This window comes from Diabrotica undecimpunctata, chromosome 9 (genome assembly GCF_040954645.1).
Source record: "Diabrotica undecimpunctata isolate CICGRU chromosome 9, icDiaUnde3, whole genome shotgun sequence".
In the NCBI taxonomy this organism is placed as follows: Eukaryota; Metazoa; Arthropoda; class Insecta; order Coleoptera; family Chrysomelidae; genus Diabrotica; species Diabrotica undecimpunctata.
Window position 1 is genome coordinate 33,912,120 of NC_092811.1, and position 23,899 is coordinate 33,936,018.

Sequence of the window (23,899 nt, forward strand, 5' to 3'; positions counted from 1 at the left end):
TAACGATATTAGTGGCGCCGGTCTGAGACACGACGAGTAACCTTAAGTCATAACGGGCTTGATTTCTATCCGGTCTCTCACACAGTGACGCCACTACCCAAAGGTTAATATTTCGTCTGAATTTGACAGGTCTGTCAGAAGTACAACCTATGCTTTGTTAATACATTTGCATGTGGCGTTAGGAACAAACATAATAATTTAGTTAATTAATTTAATATAATGTAATTTTTTTAGTATAAATAATAAATAAATAATAAAATTACTTTATTCAATTTTTAAAATACAGAAAACATATTATGAACATGTATGAAGCTTGGCGGTACTTTACTGTACCGCCTAGTGTATGATCTCTAGACTTCGGCAAATATGCATATTGCATATATGCATATTTGTATAAAAGTTTGCATAAAGTGCATAAAAGTTCAGATTTTTATACTGTATTTGAAAATTTTTAAACATACCAATTTATTTCAATTCTTGTATAAAATTTTGTAGTCATTTTAATCAAGAAATGATCTAAGTACGTAATCTCTACAGGTACAAAACATTTACAATTTCAAAGAAGATCAATTTAAGTAGCCCTCAACATTCTTAGAAAGTCTCGGTCACTGAGGCATTCAGTTATTGGATAATCGCTAAGGGTTCGCTCATTTGCATTTTATGATCTAATCCCCAAATCTATCTACAATTTATTGTATCTTAACAGCAGGTAAACGGCTAATAGTTTTGTTCCTAATTTAGGGATTTTCCAAAATCTCCCAGTTTATTGAATTAGGTACCTAAACATTTCTAATTTGATGCTCAGATTTGTAAATCATTTTTGTTTTGATATTCAAAGCGTAAACACTCGTTGTGCGTAACAAAAAGGAAGATTGTGATTTTATAATGCCTAAAACAACCAGTGCTTCAACTTGCAGGTTGAAGCACTGCATGTTGGTATTTCATACATACAGGGTGTTTCCAAATGACACTTACAACGTTTGACTGTAGATACTTCTCGAAAAATTGAACAAAACGATATAGTTAATGAGGGGTCAAACTTATTTACTTTCCGAGATACAGGGTGTTAAAATTAAAAAAAATTAAATTCTTTTAGTTAATAACAACAATAACTTTAAAACCAATAAACGTATTTACTTGAAATTTAGTACTCGTAGGTTGTTTTTAAATGAAAAATAGCTTCCTTTAGTGAGAAAAAATTGTCCATGGTACAATACAATGGTGTGTATTTAGAAAAATTTTTCACCTTTACTTTTTTTATGAAGTCAGCTATTCTAAAACACAATTATTTTTATTGTAATTGAATTAACAAATAAAAAACTTTTGTTGAATTTTAAAATAAGTTATATGATGTACTAATGGTTAGTAACAAAAACTAATTTGTGGATTAATACTGCATTTAAAACACTTAGCGAGTGTTTTTTTTTCCAAACCAGTTATTTGATTAACCAAAAACACCTTGTATATTTTTATATTTTAAAGGTTGAGTTAAAATAAAGGTTTTTATTTTTATTTATAGATAGCATGTGAGAAGAAATTTCAGATAGATCAACATGTGAGAACTGCTTTACACATTGCAAAAAAAGGAAAAATAGGAGGAAAACATCAAACTTCAATGGCTAAATGTTTCCAATCTACTTCAAAAAAATTAGATGAGCAAGAAACTTTTAATGAAGACTTGTGTCGCGCATTAGTGTCTGCAAACATACCGCTTTCAAAATTAGCAAATGTAAATTTTAGTTCGTTTCTAAAAAAATATTGCAAACTTAATATTCCAAGTGATCGGTCTCTAAGAAGAAATAATGTGAACGGGCTATACTCGTCGGTGTTAATTAATATTAAGGAAGAAATTGCAGATAATTATTTTTACATATCTGTAGACGAAACCACTGATTCCTCAGGAAAGTATATTGCTCATTTATTGATTGGTGTTCTTAAAGAAGATACCTTACCAAAATCTCATTTTATTTCATGCCAGCAACTTGAGAAAACAAATGCTTTAACAATTTCGCGTTTTATACAAGAAACATTAGCAACTTTTTTTCTTCCGACAACTATTCCTTCTAATAAATTACTGCTTATTTTATCGGATGCTGCTCCTTATATGGTGAAAGCAGGACAAAATTTAAAAATATTTTTCCCAGATTTAATACATGTTACTTGTGTAGCGCATGGATTAAACAGAGTTGCAGAGGAAATACGAAAAAGTTTCCTCTTGTAAATATCATGATATCCAGTGTCAAAAAAGTATTTCTTAAATCTCCTATAAGAATTCAACTTTATAAAGAAATGCTACCTAACATTCCTCTTCCACCACAACCTATTTTAACGCGATGGGGAACATGGTTAGAAGCAGCTAATTTTTATGCAGATCATTTTGTTAAAATAAAGAACATAATTGATACGTTAACAGATGAAAGTTCCCAATCTCTTTTGGATTCTAAACAAACTTTTCAGAGTAACTTGCTTCAACAAGAACTTTCATTTATAAAATCAAATTTTAGTTTTGTTCAAAATCAGTTAGAATCACCAAAACTGTCATTGTCGAAAGTACAGCATTAATAAAAGAATTTGCGTCATGTTGTCGGAACGTTAGAGGTAATATTGGAAAAGATATTTTAAAAAAATTTGAAGCTACTATGGAAAAAAATAAAGGTTACCATATTCTTTCTGAAGTAGTCAGTGTTCTAGCTGGAAATATTTCGGAAACAATTAATTTAGAACCAAATGTTTTGGTTAGTTTGAAAAATGCTCCCGTTACATCAGTTGATGTTGAACGAAGTTTTTTCATATATAAATATAAATGTACTCAGACAGAAGCCACAAGTTTTTGTTAGAAAATTTTGAACACCACTTGGTCATTTATTGTTACCATAATTCTAAATAAGTTTATTCATACTTAAAAATGATGTAGTTACTTAAAATAAATGTAAATCTTAATGAATAGTAGGAAATATTTAGTTATGTACACTTTTTTTTTAAATAAAATTGTTACTATTTTACGATTTTTTTATTTATTTGTATGCATATTTTGTAAAATATTTGCATATTTTCGGGTAAACACGTGCATATTTATGCGCATATTTTCTACATTTTTATTTGCATATTTGCCGAAGTCTAATGATCTCTTTTTTTAATAAAATACTTGTTTTTTCACAGCTAGGTCGAGAACTTTTTACTTTTACCTAGTACCTCTATTATGTCTATTATAAACTTAACAATTTTTCCATCACTGGTACAACTTACGGAAGTGCATACGAAGTATCTAATAAAAAAAAGGAAGGGAGATTGATCAAATTCTACTTTTCGATTTATTATTAATCCTTAAAGCAAACAAGTTACAACAATTTTTCACGTACCGGCAACGCTGCACAAGCATTTTCCTACCGAAATACAACACACCTCCTGTAATTACGGGCTACGAACATTTCCTACCAGTGATCGAGCATCGAGCCGAAAACGTCGTGCAGTGCAGTGCACGTGAATATCCTGATAAAACGCATTTATGCAGTTATCGTTATACTGAAGTGTACTGCATGTCATGAACTAAAAGAAAGTGAGTAGTGTTAGTGCCATTTTGCCCTACTGTGTGCGTTTGAGTGTTTGTCAGTTTTATTTTTGTAGCATTAAGGGTATGTCTACTTGCAAAATAATGTTTTAAATAGATAAATCTAATTCTTATCTGGCAACTAGTTCTAAGATATTTGGATTAAGGTTGCGGAAATCGTATCACCAGCCAATTTCGTGATACAAAACATACTTTTAACGATTGGACAGGTTTCAGGGACAAAATAATTTATGTAACAATGTATATTATATATGAAAATCTTAACTGGACAAAATTTAAGATATTTTTAAAAGTTTTTTTTAAAAAATTAATAGAAATTTTTGACTAAGACTCTAAAAAAATATTGATAGAAGAGATTCACTGAAAATACTAGGTAGATAGGTATTAGGTATGTAGACTATTAAACTTACATCAGCTATATTATTCTAAAGGGCCTATATGAAACAAGACTCCATTCTTTATGATACAGTGAACGTGTGGATAGTTTAATATAAGTTAGTACATTATGTATATAAATGGATATCTCCATATACTTTATCCCATTCCTCCACAAAGTAGTTTTTCATCTTACCTATCCCTTTTCCCTTCAATATTTTTATTATAACACAGGAGTGTTTACAATAAGTACTAGATACTTTTTATTTATAAAACAACTTTAATCTGATTAATAGGATTAATTGAAAAGTAGGGTAGTAGTCTATATTTGTTATCCACCCGCTTTCTTTTCATAATTTATGTCCTTTTTTCGTCTGGAGTGTAATTGTCCACAATACTAACTTTAACTAATCACCTTTTAGTATTCCGAAGTTTATTTCTTCTGATTGCTGATACCTTGTAAATTGTTTTCTCCTTCAGTATCGAATATCGTATTCATTCGGGGGACAGGTATTTATTTACAAACATTCTTCTACTGTCATCACGTAGAGCTCGAGAAATATGCACTTAAAAAATCCTAAAATATGAATGCAATTATGCACAAAAAACAGTGTAAATATGCCCTTAAAATATGCTTCTTATTCTTTTATGCATTTAATGTATATAAATAAAAAACGCAGTAATACTTAGTCACAAAAAATATTTATTGAAATTTGTATTATCTACATCATTATATTTAGGCCAGGGAAATAAGCAAAAAACGTACCGTGTTTTTGACACTCGTCCGGCCAGGCAAACGACAGTTGTTTTGAGTAGTATTATGGATCTCTGTAACAAAAACCTATGTGTTTCCTGAAGTCGATTTTTTGGACTTAATTAGTTATTAACAAATTAAGGTTAAAAAACGGAAAATTTTTACTTGTTTCGTGTATCAGCAAAAAGTGAAGCATTTTAAACAACTTTTAGAACAGAAGAAACTTATAAGTCATATAAACACCTTCAAAATGACGTTTTCTAAATGTTTATATCCTTATTTGTTGCTTAGGAAGTTGCAAAATCAAAAATTACGATTTTTTTATAAATGTTTATATCTTTTTTGAAAATAAACTTATAACATTTATATTTTACGGAATGCTATGTCTTTAGTGCTTGAAATATGGTTAAAATTTCAAATTGATCGGTCAAAAAGTTTAAAAGTTATTTTATTTGTTTATCCCAAATTAATTTTTTTGCAACAATATAAGTCAGAAAATTACATAGTTTTAGTAATAGTACGGGTAGTTTCTGGAAAAGAAGACGTGCTATTATTTACAAAAAAAAATTATAAAAATTAATTTTAAATATTGCAAAATAATTAGGCAAAAACATGTCGATTTTTTGCTTATAAACAATTAAAATAACTTTTTAACCATTGTCTGTAAGAATATTTTTTTTATATTTAAAAATCATGATTTTTTTCACAAATTTAAATATGGGACAAACATTAGTAAATTAGTAATTTACTAATGTTTGTATTTTGAGAACGATTTCCGAAGTGGAAATTGAAACGTCAATAAACGTACTTTAACCTTTAGTTGTGGCTTATTCCCATTTAAATAGTTACAACTTAAAGCAAATACTCCCGCAACATCAGAATACTCACGTGCCTTCTCATTGGATGAAATAAACGAAGCGCTTAATCAAACTAAAACAGGAAAAGCAGCAGGCTTCGATGGAATGTATCCTGAGTTTATAGTCCACACTGGTACAAAAACACGACAGTGACTCAAAAAATTCTTTAGCGACATTGTTAATACAGCTGTGCTACCCCCAGAATTCAAAAGAACAAAAATTATCGCAATCCAGAAGCCTGGCAAAGACAACAAGCTGCCTGAAAGTTACCGGCCTATTGCCTTACTCAGTTGCTGTTATAAATTACTAGAACGACTTTTATATAACCGAATATGTGACACCATTGAGGATGCGATACCAATTGAACAAGCTGGATTTAGAAGAGGACGAAGTTGCTGTGGCCAAGTGCTGTCCTTAACTACATTTATTGAAGCTGGCTTTGAAAGACGTGAAAAATCTGCCATAACATTTATAGATCTCACGGCTGCGTATGACACTGTGTGGAGAGAGGGCCTTATTTATAAGCTGATGAAAATCATACCTTGCCTCAAAACTTGTCAGCTGATAAACAATCTACTGACTAACAGACTGTTTCAGGTATACATGAATGATGCACAGAGTAACGTTAGAAAACTTAACAACGGCTTACCTCAAGGCTCAGTGCTAGCTCCTTTATTATTTAACCTTTATACAGCAGATATACCTGAAACAAAATCAAGAAAATTTGCTTATGCTGACGACCTGGCCATTGGCTTCCAAGATAATAGTAAAGAAGCAGGAGAACGAGCTCTAAACGAGGACTTAACTACACTAAGTAACTATTTTAAGAACTGGCGCTTACGTCCTAACACAAGCAAAACTGAAACCTGTCTCTTTCACCTGTCGAATCAACTTGCAGGCGATACTCTCAATGTAACTCTAAATGATACAGCTATCAAACATAACAACAACCCCAAATATCTAGGCGTCACACTTGATAGAACACTCACCTTCAAAAGTCATCTTACAAACACAGCCGGTAAACTAAGAACAAGAAATAACTTAATATCAAAACTTGCCGGAACAACTTGGGGTGCTTCTGCAGATACTCTTCGGACCTCTGCTCTAGCTTTGGTTTTTTCAGTGGCAGAATATTGTGCACCAGTATGGCTAAATAGTGCATATACAAGCAAAATCGATGTATAACTTCAAACCATGAGAATAATCACTGGAACAATAAAACCAACGCCAGTGAGATGGCTGCCTACTCTGAGCAATATTGCTCCACCAGATCTACGCCGTACAGCAGCATTAGTGAGAGAGTACCAGAAAATTGTAGCCAACGTACAATTACCAATACATCAAGATATCCCAGACATCTCAAAAGAGCACCAGCGACTGAGATCTAGAAATCCTCCAATACGATCTGTCCGAAAAATTGGTAATTCCTATGATATACATAGGCAATGGACAACAAGATGGATGCCAACAGTAGAATCGGACTATATTAAGATATCCACCCCAACTCAGGGTTTCATCGGATCAAATCTGCCCCGGTCCACTTGGGCAAGGCTTAATCGTATACGTACCGGATATGGTAAATGTGCTGATTCGCTGTTCAGGTGGGGTCGTGCAGAAAGTCCACAGTGCGATTGCGGACAATCTAGACAGACCATAAGCCATTGTGTTTCAGACTGCTTGAATCGTGCCTACCGTGGAAACCTCCAGGACTTTGCGGAATGTTCCCCAGAAGCAATTGAATGGCTATGTAAATTGGACATTAATATTTAGTGTCATTCATTCTGTCATCTTTAGTGTTTAAATAATATATTTAATATATATGTATATATTATTGTATTTGTATATTTACCGTACTGTGAAAGTCCATACGCTAAATAAAATTTAAATAGTAATTACTTTAACATGCCACAAGAAAATAGCTTCAGAACAATATTTATTATAGCATTTTTAGCAAGAAATAAAACGTAGTTTATTTAAGATTTCCAAAGCCATACTATTTTAGAAACAATTGAAGAGGACAATTTGTTGTTTTCATAAAATCTATTATAAATAAATTATTTATAATTTTATTAAAGAAGTATAAATTAATCATAAATATTTATGTTTTCAAATAAAAATTATCTCAAATATTACAATAAAAATAAAAAAAAATTGTTTAAACAAATTAGATAGTTTATTTAACAATTTATTTATTGAAAAAACTCATATTCGTAATGTACGCAAACAGTACATACAAATTAAAAAAAAGGAACGTCGAAATCCATAAATAAAAACCAGAGATACAGCTAACAGCTCCTTCCCCCTCCCTTCGGCTCCCGTGAGTTTCGAAGCCAGCCGAATTTAAGGACCACATTTTGAAGCTTTGTGGACGATTTCATTGAAGGGTCATCTTTTTAGAGTTTGGTACGTTAAAACTATAAAGTATCTTCTTTTAAATAACGATAATTTAGATTTCTTAATTGTTATAAACAAAGCTGCTATGAATTAAATAAAAAAAGAAGCTAACTTTGCCCCAAATTATTTTAGGACAAATATTTTTTCTTTTAAATTTTGTGAAAAAATTCAGGCTCTTTAAATATAAAAAAATAATATTCTTACAGGCAATGGTTAAAAAGTTATTCTAATTGTTTATAAGCAAAAAATCGACATAATTTTGCAAAATTATTTTGCAATATATAAAATTAATTTTCTTAATTTGTTTTTAATGTAAATACTAGAACAAGTCTTCTCCTTTCAGAAACCACCCTCACAATTACTAAAAATATATAATTTTCTGACATATTATAGTAGACAAAATTAATTTTGGATAAACAAATAAAATAACTTTTAAACTATTTGACCTATCACTTTGAAATTTTGACCATATTTTAAGCACGACAAGACACAGCATTCCATAAAATATAAATGTTATAAGTTTATTTTCAAAAAAGTTATTAACATTTATAAAAAACAGAGATTTTTGACTTATTTTGCAACTTCCTAAGCAACAAATAAGGATAGAAACATTTAGAAAACGCCATTTTGAAGGTCTTTGTATAACTTATAAGTTTCTTCTCTTCTAAAATTTGTTTAAAATGCTTACTTTTTGCTGATAGACGAAAAAAGCAAACATTTTCCGTTTTTTGGACCTTAATTTGTTAATAACCAAGTCCAAAAAATCGACTGCAGGAAACATATAGGTTTTTGTTACAGATGTCCATACTACTAAAAACAACTGTCGTTTGCCTGGCCGGACGAGTGTCATGAAAAAATGCTTATTTCCCTGGGCTAATTCATTTATTCTTTGATGCATCATCATCATTATCATTTTTTATTATACTATAATTACAGTTTAAATCAAACTCCTGGGCAAAATTAACGCACCACTTTAATTAATCTAAATATTTACAATATGAACACAAAATAAAACTAAGTTACAATGAACTAATAATAAACACCTACAAATAAGTCAACATGACTTCATCATGACCTTAATTTGCCTTAATGTTTCTTTAAAAATTTGTTTTTGTCGGAAATGCGTAAATAAGCTAGCATAACTCCAAATTGCAAAAAGAAAAAAATCAGTAAAGTAACTCAATAAAATGCGTCTGGGTCAACACTAATACCGTGTAGGCCGTCCTTTATTTCTTATGGCTGCATTTATGCGTCGAGGCAAGCTTGATATCAAATGTTCAAACAAAGCTTGCGGAATATTCACCCATTCTTCAATAACGGCATCAATGAGTTGGTTGCGATTGGCAATAGTGGTCTACGACTTCGAATCTTTTTTTTAATAGTCCCATAGATGCTCTATAGGATTCATGTCCGGATTGTTAGGTGCCACTCTAATAATGGAATATCAACATCATTTAAGTAGCCAATAACCTGTCGAGCCACATGAGGACGAGCGTTATCTTGCATGATTAAAAAATTAGGTCCAAGCAACGGAGCAAAAGGCATTATGTGTTCGACAATAGTGTTGTTTAAGTAATAATGGGCATTCATAGACCTCGTACGTATGGGTACGAGCTTCAAAACAAATTCCCCCCCGAAAAATTTTAGAGCCACCACCAAAAGGTACTTTAGGAGAGATATTGCAGCTGGCAAACCTTTCTCCTCGCCTTCGCCAGACAAGCTCACGACTTTCTTAAGCTTTTAGGCTTACTCTAGTCTCATAGGAGGAAAGAACTCGTGTCCAATCATCGATGGTCCAATTTTGATGAAATCTTGCAAAATTCAATCTCTGAACCCTGTGTTCTCTGGTAAGCAAGGGTTTTTTGGCTGGTTTTCTGTTGCTCAATTCTCCTGCATGTAAATGTCTTCTAACTGTTCGAGACGATATGGCGACATTTCGAATAATTGCTATAGTTCATTTTTTAGCAAATTGCTGGTGACTCTCCTATCTCTGAGATAACGTTGTCTCAAACAACGATCATCAATTTGATTAGTGCAACGTTTTCGCCCTTACCCAGGTCTTCGATAATACGACCCTGTTTCATTATATCGCCTCATCTTGCGATTGATGCTGGAATGATCTCTTCCTAACAAACCTGCCACGTATTACATTGAATATCCTTCACCTAGGAGAGTCGATGCTCGCACTGTCTCCTCCATTGACAAATTTCTTTGGCGGTTCATTTTTTTGCAAATGAACTTCCAAACATGCATGTGATGAAAAATATCACAATAAAAAGCTTGTTTCTCACAAGCACTTTGCTTTAATCGGCACTTTTTATGAAAAGTTTAACTAAATTTTAGTGTAAAACTAAGTTTAATACAAATTATTGTTGTAACTGTAAACCTTGTAAACAAGGTCCATAGGTAACTTGTCGTACAGTAAATTATCAATAAATAAACATTATTGAGAAAAATATGAGTGGTGCGTAAATTTTGTCCAGGAGTTTATATATTATTAAATGTTTCTCTAAATTTTCTACAGAAAAACTTTGCCGTCTATCTGATAATAATTGTTTAACACTTGCTTGCTAAAAAACTTCTTTCTACTTCACATGAAGTTAAAGGAACAAACTTAAAATATTGTATAATTGAGGGGTCTACCTGTAAAATTAAGTGATCTTCAAAATTTCTCTTCTTAGTAATATTATTTTTTTGAATTATTTTTTGATATCCCTCATTTTTCTTTAACGCTGCGTAGAATTTTTGATGCACTTTGTTGGTTTCCCCAAGGTATTTATTTTTTTCATGTAATAAATTGATAATTTCAATACTTTGGTCTAATGAAATGTTTCGCTTTTCGAATCTAGTAATTGATTCAGCAATATTTACAAAATTATTTTGGATATGTGCCAAATTATTTTTAATAACGGTTTTTCAAAACGTCCACACATTTTTTATAGCACCTGAGCTATCTACATTGAATCAAATGACGTCTGTAATTCCCTCAAAATTATCGGTTATCAAATTTATTGAATTTAACCTGTTTCCCATCTAGTTATCACCGGTTCAGGTGGTAAAGGCACATTGGGTAAACGATCTTTATACGCCTGTACTCGCAGAGGGGCTTTTAAAGCCCCTGGACACTGAAAAAGATAAACATCAAAAACATTGAGGCATTCGAGATGTGGTGTTACAGGAGAATGTGGAAAATACCATGGACAGAAAGAGTAACAAATCAAGATGTTCTGCTGAAGATGGTGAAGGAATGCGAAGTCATAAAAACCATACAAACGAAAAAACTGGAATATCTGGGACACATAATGAGAGGAGAAAAGTACTCTCTGCTTAGACTCATAATCCAAGAAAAAATCTCGCGAAAGAGAAATGTGGGACGTAGGAGGATTTCCTGGTTGCGAAATTTAAGGGAGTGGTATGGGTGCAGTTCAATACAGTTGTTCAGAGCTGCAGCCAACAAAGTAAAGATTGCTGTGATGGTAGCCAACCTCCGATAGGAGACGGTACTGCAAGAAGAAGAAGGCGCAGCATCACTTAACAATAACAATTTTTTTTCAGTTGGTATCGGTTGAGGTAAAAAGATTAATCAGACATTCATTTACAAATCTATAAATCGTTACATTGTTTGAAACTAAATATCTTGTGCTACACTCACTCCCGTTTAAACTTCCTATTACCAAATTTGCAATACACCGTCCTTAACCATTATGAATTCATAATGAACTATCTTACCAGTAAAGTCGTCGCAGGAACGCAACTCAACAATATTGGCAATACATTCTAAAGTCGTCTACTTTAAAATATATAATATATGTCTGAATTGTCAATATAAATGAGTCAGATAAAATTAAATTAGAAGAATTTTTCACCAAATAACAAAAAAACAAAATTTGTTTAATTTACTAATGTTTGTATTTTGAGAACGATTTCCGAAGTGGAAATTGAAACGTCAATAAATTTACTTTAACCTTTAATTGTGGCTTATTCCCATTTAAATAATAATGTCATTTCTACTGTCACTAGTAGTACTAACTGTGGTTAGGTAAAGCAGCTTGTGGAATACGACTGCGTCGTCTCTGGACTGGAGTAACGGTAATGAGGCTTGATAAATATGAATCCTGCTCATCTTTGGTCTTCATATTATTAAACATATTCAGTAAGTCAGAACGTTGTTCCCGTGTGATTACATAGAAGCATCGGTAACGTTTACACCTACAACCAAGATTGAAGTCATAAGCATTGAAAAAAACAACTTGTTATTATCAAAAAAACTTACCTACAGTCATTTCCTGTTGTTTGGGCTAAAACTTCCTTATCGCGTTTATGCATTTTTAGAGCAACTCCATGTATTTTAGTTTGCTTTATTTTTTTTTATTCGATAAACTTTTCTTTTCCGTATTCGTGGTGATCTGTAATTCGAATTTCACAAATGCTATCAACTATTAAGGCGCGTACAGACCTACAAACGCATGCGGTGAGCAGCCACGAATACACATACGTGTGCAAATGTGGACGGCGCTTTCATAACCTCTCGCGCATGCGTTGCTTCTCGCGAATGACTTGAGCACACATGCTGCGAGCCAGAGTGGTGTCGGTTTTTTCGCACACATCAAAGAAACATACGTGTGCGTTCGCGCTTAGTTTAGACGGATAGCGTGGGGATTTGTTGCATTTTCAAGACAAGTTCGGATTTATTGAGTTTTATTCATTTTAATGATTTATGTGTAAAATGGAGTGGTCAAATGAACAATGTTTGCAATTAATAGATTTGTATGAATAAAACCCTATACTATGGGATCCACAAAATAAGTTTTATTATTCAAAAACAAAAAAAGAAGATGCATGTTAGTCGATTTCAAGCAATCTTGATAGATTCAGCAGTTGTGAAGAAGAAAATGAGCAGAAATTGTCCAGTATTAGATTTTAACGCCAAATCTACTAGTAAATCTAACTTCATTTGTAGGTTTCTTCTTTTAAATAAATGCGTCGTCCACCATCGCCTATTTTTCCTTTGTTTTTTCTTTTTTAATGAAGTAATGACCACAAACGCGGCACTAACCATAAGCAGCTCCTCAGACATTTTTTCACGAATGGATGGAGCGCCTTGAGCACGCATACATATGCGGTGATTTCTAATTTCAACGAATGCTCTGAGCGCGAATGGTTTGAGTACGCACGCATATGCGTGGCTTCTCACCGCATGCGTGTGCTAGTCTGTACGCGCCTTTAGAGGTATTGTGTTGAACAGTTTCCGCTATGCTGAACTATTTTTCCAACACAAAAGTCACGCTTAGCGATGACCGTTCACTAAGATGGGACAAGTGTTGCTTTTACAACAAACCGCATGGACATCTCTTGTTTTTCTATGACTATCCGAATTTTCTATGTAGTTTACTTCGGACATCTGAGATGACATCGATAAAGAAATTACTATTCTATGCGAACAACATATAAAGTCAAATTTGCAAAAAATGGACATGTGTTGTTTTTCAAATAAACGCTTCAATTGTTCACAGTATTACAATAAATTTACAGTAGTCAAGTGTGCCAACATAACAAAACAGTAGTTGCATTTGTATGTGTAATCTATGGGCTAACCCGAAAGCTGTGCAAAATTTTGTGATATTTGTTTATTAAAATTTTATTGTTTAATATGATATATATATATGTTTAATATATACGGAATTTTGGAATATTCCTACTAACAACCTAGACAGTTTGCCGGGTATGAGTATGAATTCCCGCAGTTGGCTCATGTGACGATTTTTTTGTTTTTAAAATTACTTTTATATAGTGTCTGATTTTTGGCACGACATTTTTATAAAGATATGAAGCAGCTGTTAATATAAATTAAATGGAAGAACAATTCTCGTATGTTTCCTGACTACTTACTTGACAAGTACAAGCAAAATTAATGAGGTGCTCATGTATTTTTAGGCTGTCAAATCAACTATGTTATCGAATACTAAAATACTGACCTATGAATGCAATACTTTAGACATTTTATAGATTTGAACTGTATGTCAAACATTTTTACAAGAAATTTTGTATTAGGGGAATGAGGGGTAATATCACACAGCTAAGCAGAAACATTCAAGAAATTTACATTTTTCCTAACAGTTGACAAATTGGTACACTATGCATAATATGTTTGTATAAGATGTTATAAGAATTAAAAAAAAAAATAAAATATATATAGTATTTTTCATATAAAAATGCGTGCACGTCATTCAAGATTTACGAACCAAGAAGACGTCAGAACCAAGCGTTGCCAAAACATCAGAATAGTTAGTAAGTGAGGAATTTTTAAAATGTCAACTATTTGTCTAACTATTATACTTATAACAGTAAATACACTTTTAAGACTACTGCAACACACTAAAATACATGAGAAAACATTTTAATACAAAATTAGATATCCTAAATTTTAAACGTACCTCTTTTAGAGCATTAATAGTAAAAACGTCTCGCCATTATTTCTTATTCAAAATAATCTATCTTATATAAAAGCTTATCAGCTTTCTACAGACTATTTAGTTGTTGCACAATCACAATACACAACAATAATTAGAATTTAAAGCTAATAATCTAAATTTAATATGTATTTATAAATACAATTTATTAATGTATAATATATTATAATCACATTGTGTAAAAAATCAAAACATAAACAAAATTCTTACTCTAAAAAAGCGGCAACACTTTAAACAATTTTGCCACACGCTGAACTGTCAAAAAATTTTAGGTATTCCCGTATCAGTTGCGTACAATTGTCTAATATATTTAATTAAAATTATGATTTTGTGGAATATTAGACTTAAAGAGTTATTTCATAAAATTTATATTATTAATAACAAATGTTTTTGGTTATTTAATCAATATAATTCTAAAATTCCCAATATAATGATGATTTTTCTGATTATTATACCATGTTGACGCCTATGAAAGATCGAGCAGTTCCGTATGGGTTTCGTATTATTATTATTCGTATTAGTATTATTATTACACAGATAATTCCTGTGTAAGGAAAATTTGAACTCTAAGGTTGACGTTCTGGAAATTTTAAACATAAGTGACGTCACTTCATATAAATTGTGACGTGCACCCATTTTTATATGAAAAATACTATATTACCATAATATTATACAAATACGCAACACTTGTTTTTTGCGACAGGATGTGGTAATATCGCTTAGCTAGTGGGGCAATATCGTGCATGTTATTTGAGCTGTAAAAGTAACAAAAAATAAAAATAATTGAAGAAATGTTTATTAAACTTAGAAATATGCATTATCAATATACTTAACAAGTTTTTCAAAAATTGTATTAAAACAAATATCGTTTTGATAGTTCTGCTTTTCTAATATTTTCTTTGTGCCCATCGAATTGGAAACCTTCAGCTGACTCCCAACCAGGAGGATTATGATGTTCGATTTCATAGAGATCCGAATCGTTACTATCTGATAAATCCATTTCTATGGATGATTCAGAATCATCTTCATTTTCAATATGTCTTTTCTTTTCCGTAGTTTTATTATTCTTAGAAACATTACCTTTTTGTTTTTTTTTTTAATTTTTTAAATTTTATATTAATAGTTTTATTTATTAATATTTTTAAAAAAATTTTACTTTTATATTAATATTCTGCTCTCTCTAACAAAAAATGTGATATGAGAAGACTAAAAGATAAGGAAACAAAGGAGACAGTCGCACGGATTCGTTCCGATCCAGAAGAATCACTCCAGAATATATGTGAAACCTTCAGATAACAAGATCAGAGAAGAACATCTAATAGAAAATAAAGAGAATAGAAAAAGTTGGATGAATGACAATATACTGCAACTCATATGGCCCACATATGGACCAAATACATACAAGAACTCTTTGATGATAATAGGTCCGAACAACCTCCGTCCTACATATGTAATGACCACTTACCAATCACATCAGATGAAGTGGAAAAAGCAGTATCACAACTAAAAGATGGCAAAGCTCCTGGACCTGACAATGCATATACTGAACTCATAAAGCTATTTAACACCAACGGTACTCAACCACTAACAAAAATATTCAATGACATTGTATTTAAACAGAGTAATACCAAGATTATGGCTGAAGTCAACGTTTATTGCCCTACCAAAGAAAACAATATCCGTATCCTTTAATGATTTGCGCACCATCAGCTTAATGGGCCACATTTTAAAGTTACTTTTAAAAATCATACATTAAAGGATATAATAGACTATACGAAGAAAAAATCAGCTGTACACAGTTTGGTTTTCGGAACGCAGTGGGTACGAGAGAAGCTTTCTTTGGCATACAAGTGCTATTTCAACAATGTAGATATGTGAATTGCGATATTTATGCATGCTTAATTGATTACCATAAAGCATTTAAAGAGTACAGGGAAAAAAGGAGGAATGTCACTTTTGTTTAATTTTTCAGGAGAGCATTTTCAAAGTTATAAGACTAATATTAATGATATATTTTATTCTATCTATCTATATAAGGATTTTTACAGCTGTCGCCGCCTTCCTTCTTTCAGCCAACGTCTCCAGTCCTGTCTGTTCTGCTATTCTCCATCTCTAAGGTCTCGTCTTTCCATGGCCTCGTCCACTTCATCCTTACATGATCTTCGGGGTCTACCTCTTTTCCTCCTTCCTATTGGGCTCCAATCCGAAATCTTTGCTACCCACCTTGTATGATCTGTTCTTCTCGCATGTCCATACCAAATTAAACGTTTTTCTTCGATGTAGCTGAGTACGTCTTGTTCTACTGCCATTCTTCGTTTTATCTCCTCATTTCTGATGCGATCCATTTTTGTCACTCTAGAGCGTCTTCTCATGAACTCCATTTCAGTTGCTGTGGTTTTGGACCTGTTTCGTTTATTTATTACCCAATTCTCTGCTCCATAGGTCATTATACTGCGTACCAAGGTGTTATAAATTCTCTTCTTTGTATTTCTGGTAATCTGTCTATCCCACAGTACCCCGTTCATTTGTTTAATACATGTTCTTGTCTGTGCTAATCTGCTGGTTATCTCTTGCTCGGTGGTTTCATTTTTTGAGAAAATGAATCCTAAATATTTGAATTTGTCTGTAAAGATAGTCTGGTAGTTCAAACTCATTGTCTTGCAAGTTAGAATGCTTTGATATTGGACGGCGGTTTGCGATTACTTTAGATGATATTGTATGAATTATATGATTTCGGTAATAAATAAAACGAGGGTGCGATTTTACAACCTTGGCTTCTCAGAGAGGTCTAGTTTTAAAGGGGTACTTCTTGGTGTAAGTTTTGTTTAGGTGGTTTGACCATTTCCTAAATAGCAGCTGATCCACATCTATTACATTAAAAGGAGATTATTAAATAATTTATTAAATCAAAAAATAAAAATTTCTGACATCGATCCTTTTTCCCCTGTACCCTTCATTTGATACAGTAAAACACGACAAGTTGATGGAGATATTAAGTATTGGAATAAACACCTATCAAACACCGTCTATCCGTACAGAGGCGGGAGAATCTGATGATATCAAAATCAAGTGGGATCCGACAGGGATGTATATTATCACACTTGCTGTTTAACATATACTCTGAGGAAATCTTTCAAGAAGCAGTAGAAGATGTTGAAGCCGGAATTCTAATTAACGGAGAGTATAGCAATAACATTAGATGACACGGTGGTATTTGCTGACAGTTATGAAGCCCTCCAGGAGTTAATAAATATAATCCCAAAGGTGGTCAGAGATATGGACTTTTACTGAACATTAAGAAAACAAAATGTATGATGATCTCTAAGAAGGAAAATTGAAAGAATCAGTGTGAATGGTCAACCAATCTTCTTCTTCCTTTGCCCTATCCGTTTCGGACGTTGGCTATTAACAAGGCTATTTTGACTTTGTTTACGGCACCTCTGAACAGTTCGGTCGATGTTAGTCCGAACCATTATCGCAGGTTATGCATCCATGAGTGTCGTCTTCTTCCCGGTCTCCTTCTACTGTCGATTCTTCCTTGGACTATTAACTGTAGCAGCCGGTACTTAGTATGCCTCATGACATGTCCGAAGTACTCAAGTTTCCGTTTCTTTACGGTGAAGATTATTTCTTTGCTTTTGCCTATTCTCTGCATTACTTCCACGTTAGTGATGTGGTCTGTCCAGGATATCCGAAGAATACGGCGATATATCCACAGCTCAAAGGATTCTAGTTTCTTCAGGGTGGCTTCCGTTGTGGTCCATGCCTCTGCTCCATAGAACAAGACCGGAAAGACATAACACTTGACCAGTCTTAATTTTAATTCCATTGAGATTTTGCTTGTGAACCACTTTTTCATATTGTTGAACGCGTTTCGCGCTTTTTCAATTCGTGATCTTATTTCTGTTGACTGGTCCCATTTTGTGTTGACTGTGGTTCCAAGGTATGTGTATGTCTCCACTTGTTCTAGTTTTCGGTTGTTTAATGTCAATTGCATCGGAGGTTGTTGTGTTCTGCTGATGAGCATGCATTTAGTTTTGGTTGTATTGAGTTCTAAACCATATTCTTGACTTGCTGTGTGTATGCTTTGCATGAGTCTTTGAAGCTCGTTGCAGTCATTTGCGATAATAACTGTGTCGTCAGCATATCTAATATTATTGATTACCTCTCCGTTTACTTTGATACCCTCCGAAACTTCTCCCAGTGCTTCTCTGCAGATTTGTTCAGAGTATATATAGAAATGTTTCTTCAACGTCGATATTCCCAAAAAAAAATCTTTATTTCGAAATTAAATTACAATTTTTGAGAAATTCTACAAACTACTACATTTAATGATTTAAAGTTGACTATTGAAACATAATAATTACAATAATAATAAAAATATTGATTTCTTCCTATTTATAACGTCGGATATCGGAATCTGCTGATTCTTAATAGTAAGGGAGCTTATGGCTACATTTCTCCTCCCTCCATTGGTTGGGACTTCGTCCTCGAAGTTTTGGTTACTTCGGCTATCAGCTCGTCTAGTATCTGGATCTGGGCAGGATGCAATTTTTCTCCAAATAGGATTTTGGAAATTCGTTTTCTTTTCCTAATTAGGAAGATTATTAGGAAAGCTAAAATAGTTAAAAATATTATAACAGAAGTGGTGCTCAGTCCTATGGATAATCGGGGTAGTACTTCTATGGTATCTATTGGTTGAATTTGGCCATGTGTCTCTGGGATTGTTAATTTTTCGATTTTCATCTCATGGTTTGGTATTAATTTTATTGGAACAATTTTTGGAATGGAAATGTCTTGAGACGTCTTTTTATTAAATTGGATACCTTCAATCATTATTGGTACATCTGTCGTCAAGAGGCTGGTTGAATTAATTTCTACCTGCTGGATTCTCATTGGGTGAACTATTCCTAGCAATATGACTTTGCTGGTTTCTTGGAAAAAGTTCTCTGTGATTAATGTTTTTGTGCAATTATCTACATTGGGTATGTTACATTTGGATTGTACATAGTTGGAACAAACTATGTTATCGCCTTGTCCTATACAAGTGTTGAACCATTTATTATTTGTATAGTAGCTTGCAGGTGGCAGAATCATAACATGATCTTTGTTTGGAATGGGATAGATTTTATAGGTAGTGTAAGGAGTTTCATGGAGTATAGGGATTTTAATTATTATGAGCATTGTATTTGAAGTTACACAAACTAAAGTTTTTGTTGACTCTATAAGTTCGTAAGGGTGTTCATTACTATTGGGAATTGAATTTCTGGGATAAATTTTGAGAAGGTTCTCTTTAAGGTCTATTATTTCCTTTAAAGTGAATAATTCTATATTAGAGATATTAAGTTCAGATAAAGTAATGGTTCTTATAAGTTTCATTAGAAATTCGTTTATATTTTGGAGATTTATTATCTCATTGTGTAGAATGATATAGCTGTCAAAATCAGCTGATAATTTGTTGAGTGCAGATATGAGAATTGAATTATCAGAATTCAGTTTTTCTAAAAGTTTATCGAATCTCGTGTTAAAAGAGTTTCCATAAGATATTTGGTTATTAAATTTTTTTTATGATTTCGTTTTGTTTATTTTCTAAAGAGATTATGTGTGATTTTAACAAGTCTAAGTCAGAGTCGTCTGGATTTCCAGTCACGTATTTGATGGCTGTACCTAGAAAATTAAAAAGTCCGCGTTTCTGTTTTCGCGTAATCTTGTGTAGATCGTCTTTTGTTTGTTCTTGTATGTGGGTGTATTGGGAGTACAGTAGCGAGAGAGGTGCATTTTTGAAGTGATCTTTGAAATAGCTTGTCGGACTAGCGTCAATACTGTCGGATAATTTGTCTAGTGGAATGTGAAGAAAATGTCTGTGATAGTGGGAGATTTCTCTTGATTTGCCTATCTCTTCAGCATAGTAACCATTATTCGGAATCTCCTGAATATTGAGTGGATGGACCAGGGCGAGGATTGTCCTGTGAAAAATTTGGGTCTTGAGTAGGTTTATCTACATGTTTTCGTATTCGTTTTACATATTTAAGGTGAGTGCTTGTTAAATTTTGTTTATTTGTTTTACCGATTATTTTTGTTTTGTCTTGCGTTTCTGGATGAATAGTGGAGAAAGGGGCTTGTAATTTGGACTTATGTTTTTTCTTAGAAACATATAGGGATTTTGTAAGGTCTATTTCCGGAATATCTTCGGCATTTTCGTTTTGTCTATCTAAAAGTTGTTGTCTTTTTTGTTTTTGTTTATTATATAGTTCTGCAATAAAGGGTTGGAGTTCTTCTTTATGTCTTTGATTATATGTTTCGTATATCGGAAGATCAAAGTCGAAATGTATTTCTTCTGCATAGGGTCCGTACAGAATTGAGAACGGGGAATAATCTGTGGAACTGTGGATTGATTGGTTGTAAATAAGAATGGCGTGTGTTAGAATGTCATCTAACGAATCATTTGGATTTTGGGCTTGTAAGGTCCTAAGTTTTTCAATAAGAGTTGAATGAAAGCGCTCTACTGGAGAGTTTGAGGAAGAATTGTTTACTGTTGTAAAATGTATTTCGATTTTGTGGATATTTAGGAATTCTTTAATGACTGCGGAATTAAATTCGGTGCCGCTGTCGCATACAATCTTTTTTGGATAATTGTGGTGCGAAAAGTAGTGTCTTAATTTATTTAGTATGGAAATGGAAATTTTGTCGGTGAGCTTATAGCATTGACCGTATTTGGAAAAAGAATCTATTATTGTGAGATACAGGTTTTTATTGCAGTGGAATAGATCGATATGTAATATATCAAAAGGTTTTTGACCTAACAACGGTCCTAATTGGGGAAGTTTATAAGGACGTCGCTCGTATTTATTTTTTAGGCAAATTTCGCATTTATTGATAAAATTAGAAATAGTTGTCTGCATTGAGGGCCAATAAAATTTTTGTTTTAAATGTTTGTAGGTTTCAATTATTCCGTTGTGATTTTCTACGTGATATTTCTTTATGCATTCTATTTGTTGGATTTCTTCTTCTATGTCCTGAAGTAGTATATTGCAAAATATTGCTTTGACTGTGGAATTTATTTTTTCTTTAAAATAGTTACAGATAAAAGGTCTAAATTCGTGAGGGATTGTTATTGCAAATTTTTGATTTGGTCTAAGGATATTTTGGAAGGTATTTGCTATTTCTGTTTTCCAATTATTTGTCAAAGTGACAGTGTAACGGTGTTTGTTAAAAATTCTTTTGTATTTAATTTCAAAATTATTTGACTCTGGTTTAAAAATAATTTGGTTTGAGGATAAATTAATTGGTTCAGGTGAAATCTCTATTCCAGTGATAGGGTTCTCAACTGATGTATGTTGTGTGTTAGTACTGTTTTGTAAGTTGTCAAAATCGGCAAGGAAATCGTCTATGTCGAAATTGTCGGGTGGTTCAGCACATTCTGAATTCGGGGGTTCAGCACATTCTGAACTCGAGCTTAGGGCATTTATTTGGACTCGGCTAAGAGCATCAGCAACTTGATTCTCTTTGCCTTTTTTATATTTAACTTCAAAATCATATTCTTCTAGTTTAAGTCTCCATCGGGCTAATCTAGAAGTGGGGTCTTTAATTTTGTAGATCCATACGAGAGGATTGTGATCTGTTTCTACAGTGAATTTTTGGTTGTATAAATACATACGGAAGTGTTTACAAGAATCTAGTATGGCTAAAAGTTCTTTTTCAATAGTGGAGTAGTTTTGTTCTGCGGAATTTAGAGTTCGAGAATAGTAGGCAATAGGGTGATTATTTTGAGATAATACTGATCCTATAGCTATATTAGAAGCGTCTGTAGTCAGTACAAAAGGCTTTTCGAAGTCTGGATATTGTAAGATCTTGGAGAATTAGTTAACAATTGTTTGCATTTTGCAAAACATTCTAAATAATTTGGATTTGTGGGGTCGATAGTTGCTCCTTTTCGAGTACATCTCGAAAATGGGGACGTTATTTTTGCAAAGTTGGGTATGAATCTTCGGTAGTAACCGATTAAACCAAGAAATGATTTAATTTCTTTTACTGTTTTTGGTAGAGGATATTTTTGTATAGCTTCGATTTTTGCTGGGTTAGGTTTGATTCCTTCGGTTGTCACTACGTGACCTAAGAAAGAAACTTCTTTCGTGAGAAACTCAGATTTGTCTAACTGAATTTTTAAATTATTTTTTCTGAAAGTGTCAAAAATAGTCGCAATATGAACTAAGTGTTCTTGCAGTGACTTGGAAAAAATAATGACGTCGTCCATGTAGACGAAGCAAAACTTATGAATAAAGGGCCTAAGAATATTGTCCATTAACCTTTCGAATGTTGCTGGGCTATTCTTTAAACCAAAGGGCATACGTAAAAATTCAAAGTGACCATGCGGAACTGAAAAGGCTGTTTTCCGAATAGAATCCGGATGAACTTCAATCTGATGGTAACCTTGAGCTAAATCTAATGTTGTGAAATAACTGGCTTTTCCTAAGTTATCCAGTATCTCATCTATCTGAGGAAGTGGGTAGCGATCACTTTCAGTATGATCATTGAGCTTCCTGTAATCAATTACTAATCTAAATTTTTTCTGACCTGAGGCATCAGCTTTTTTTGGTACTATCCAAACTGGAGCTGAGTACGGTGAAATTGACGGTCGAATTATCTTATTATCTAATAAATTATTTATTTGTTTTTTTATTTCTTCCTGCATTGTTTTGGGATGCCGAAATCCCTTTACATAAATTGGATTTTCATCCTTAGTTTTAATTTCGTGTCTAACAGCTGACGTGAAAGTTAAATTTTTGTTTTCGTCGTAAAATACGTCTTTAAATTTTTTGCAAAGACTTATAATTTTATATTTTTCTTCGTTATTTAAGTGCGAAGTACGGATTTTATTTTCATTAAAATGCGTCGTTGGAATTTTTACTATATTATAATTACAAAAGTTCTCAACTTCAATTCTCTTATTAAATTTCATAGGCATAGGTAAGTCGAAAGTGTCTAGAAATCCGTTTTTTGCAACGTGAATAGAATGGGGAATTTTGATACCTTGAAAGTGTCTTTCGCGGAATATAACTTCGCCATTATGAACGCTTACTGGAATTTTTTGGTATAAAGTTTCAAATGGAATGCTAACGTGAGGATTCTCAAAGGTTAAAGTATGAGTTGCGTAGCTAATTGTGGCGTGGAATCTTTTCAGATCGTAAGTTCCAAGGAGGATGTCAAAGTGCTGACTAAAATCGGCAATTTTTACGTCGAATGTTTGTGGAATTCCATATTCTAGGAATAGTGGCGTCTTAATATTTAAGTCGTGCTTGGAAGTAATTTTCATTGACGTTAGCGAAAAAGGTTTTCGATAAATATGATTTTTATCAAATAGTTTGAGAGCTCGTGGATTTAAAATTGAATGGGAACCGCCGGTATCGATTAAAACGCGTAGATGTGTTTTGGGTGTAACGAAGCAGGGTAACCCAGGGGAACTTTCGATATTATATAGGTT

The 23,899-nt window shown here is 32.8% G+C and overlaps 1 protein-coding gene across 3 annotated transcripts in view; it reads left to right on the forward strand.

Moving 5' to 3' along the window:
* The first annotated feature begins 3,399 nt into the window (after positions 1–3,399).
* Gpo1 (glycerophosphate oxidase 1) overlaps positions 3,400–23,899 on the forward strand; it is a 156,058-nt gene continuing 135,558 nt past the window's right edge. For 2 of the 3 annotated variants that reach the window (XM_072543155.1, XM_072543152.1), the window contains exon 1: positions 3,400–3,556. The gene's annotated coding sequence lies outside the window, so the exon portion shown is untranslated. Of the gene's footprint in view, positions 3,633–23,899 lie in introns of all 3 variants that reach the window. The other variant, XM_072543153.1, reaches the window with a different exon arrangement.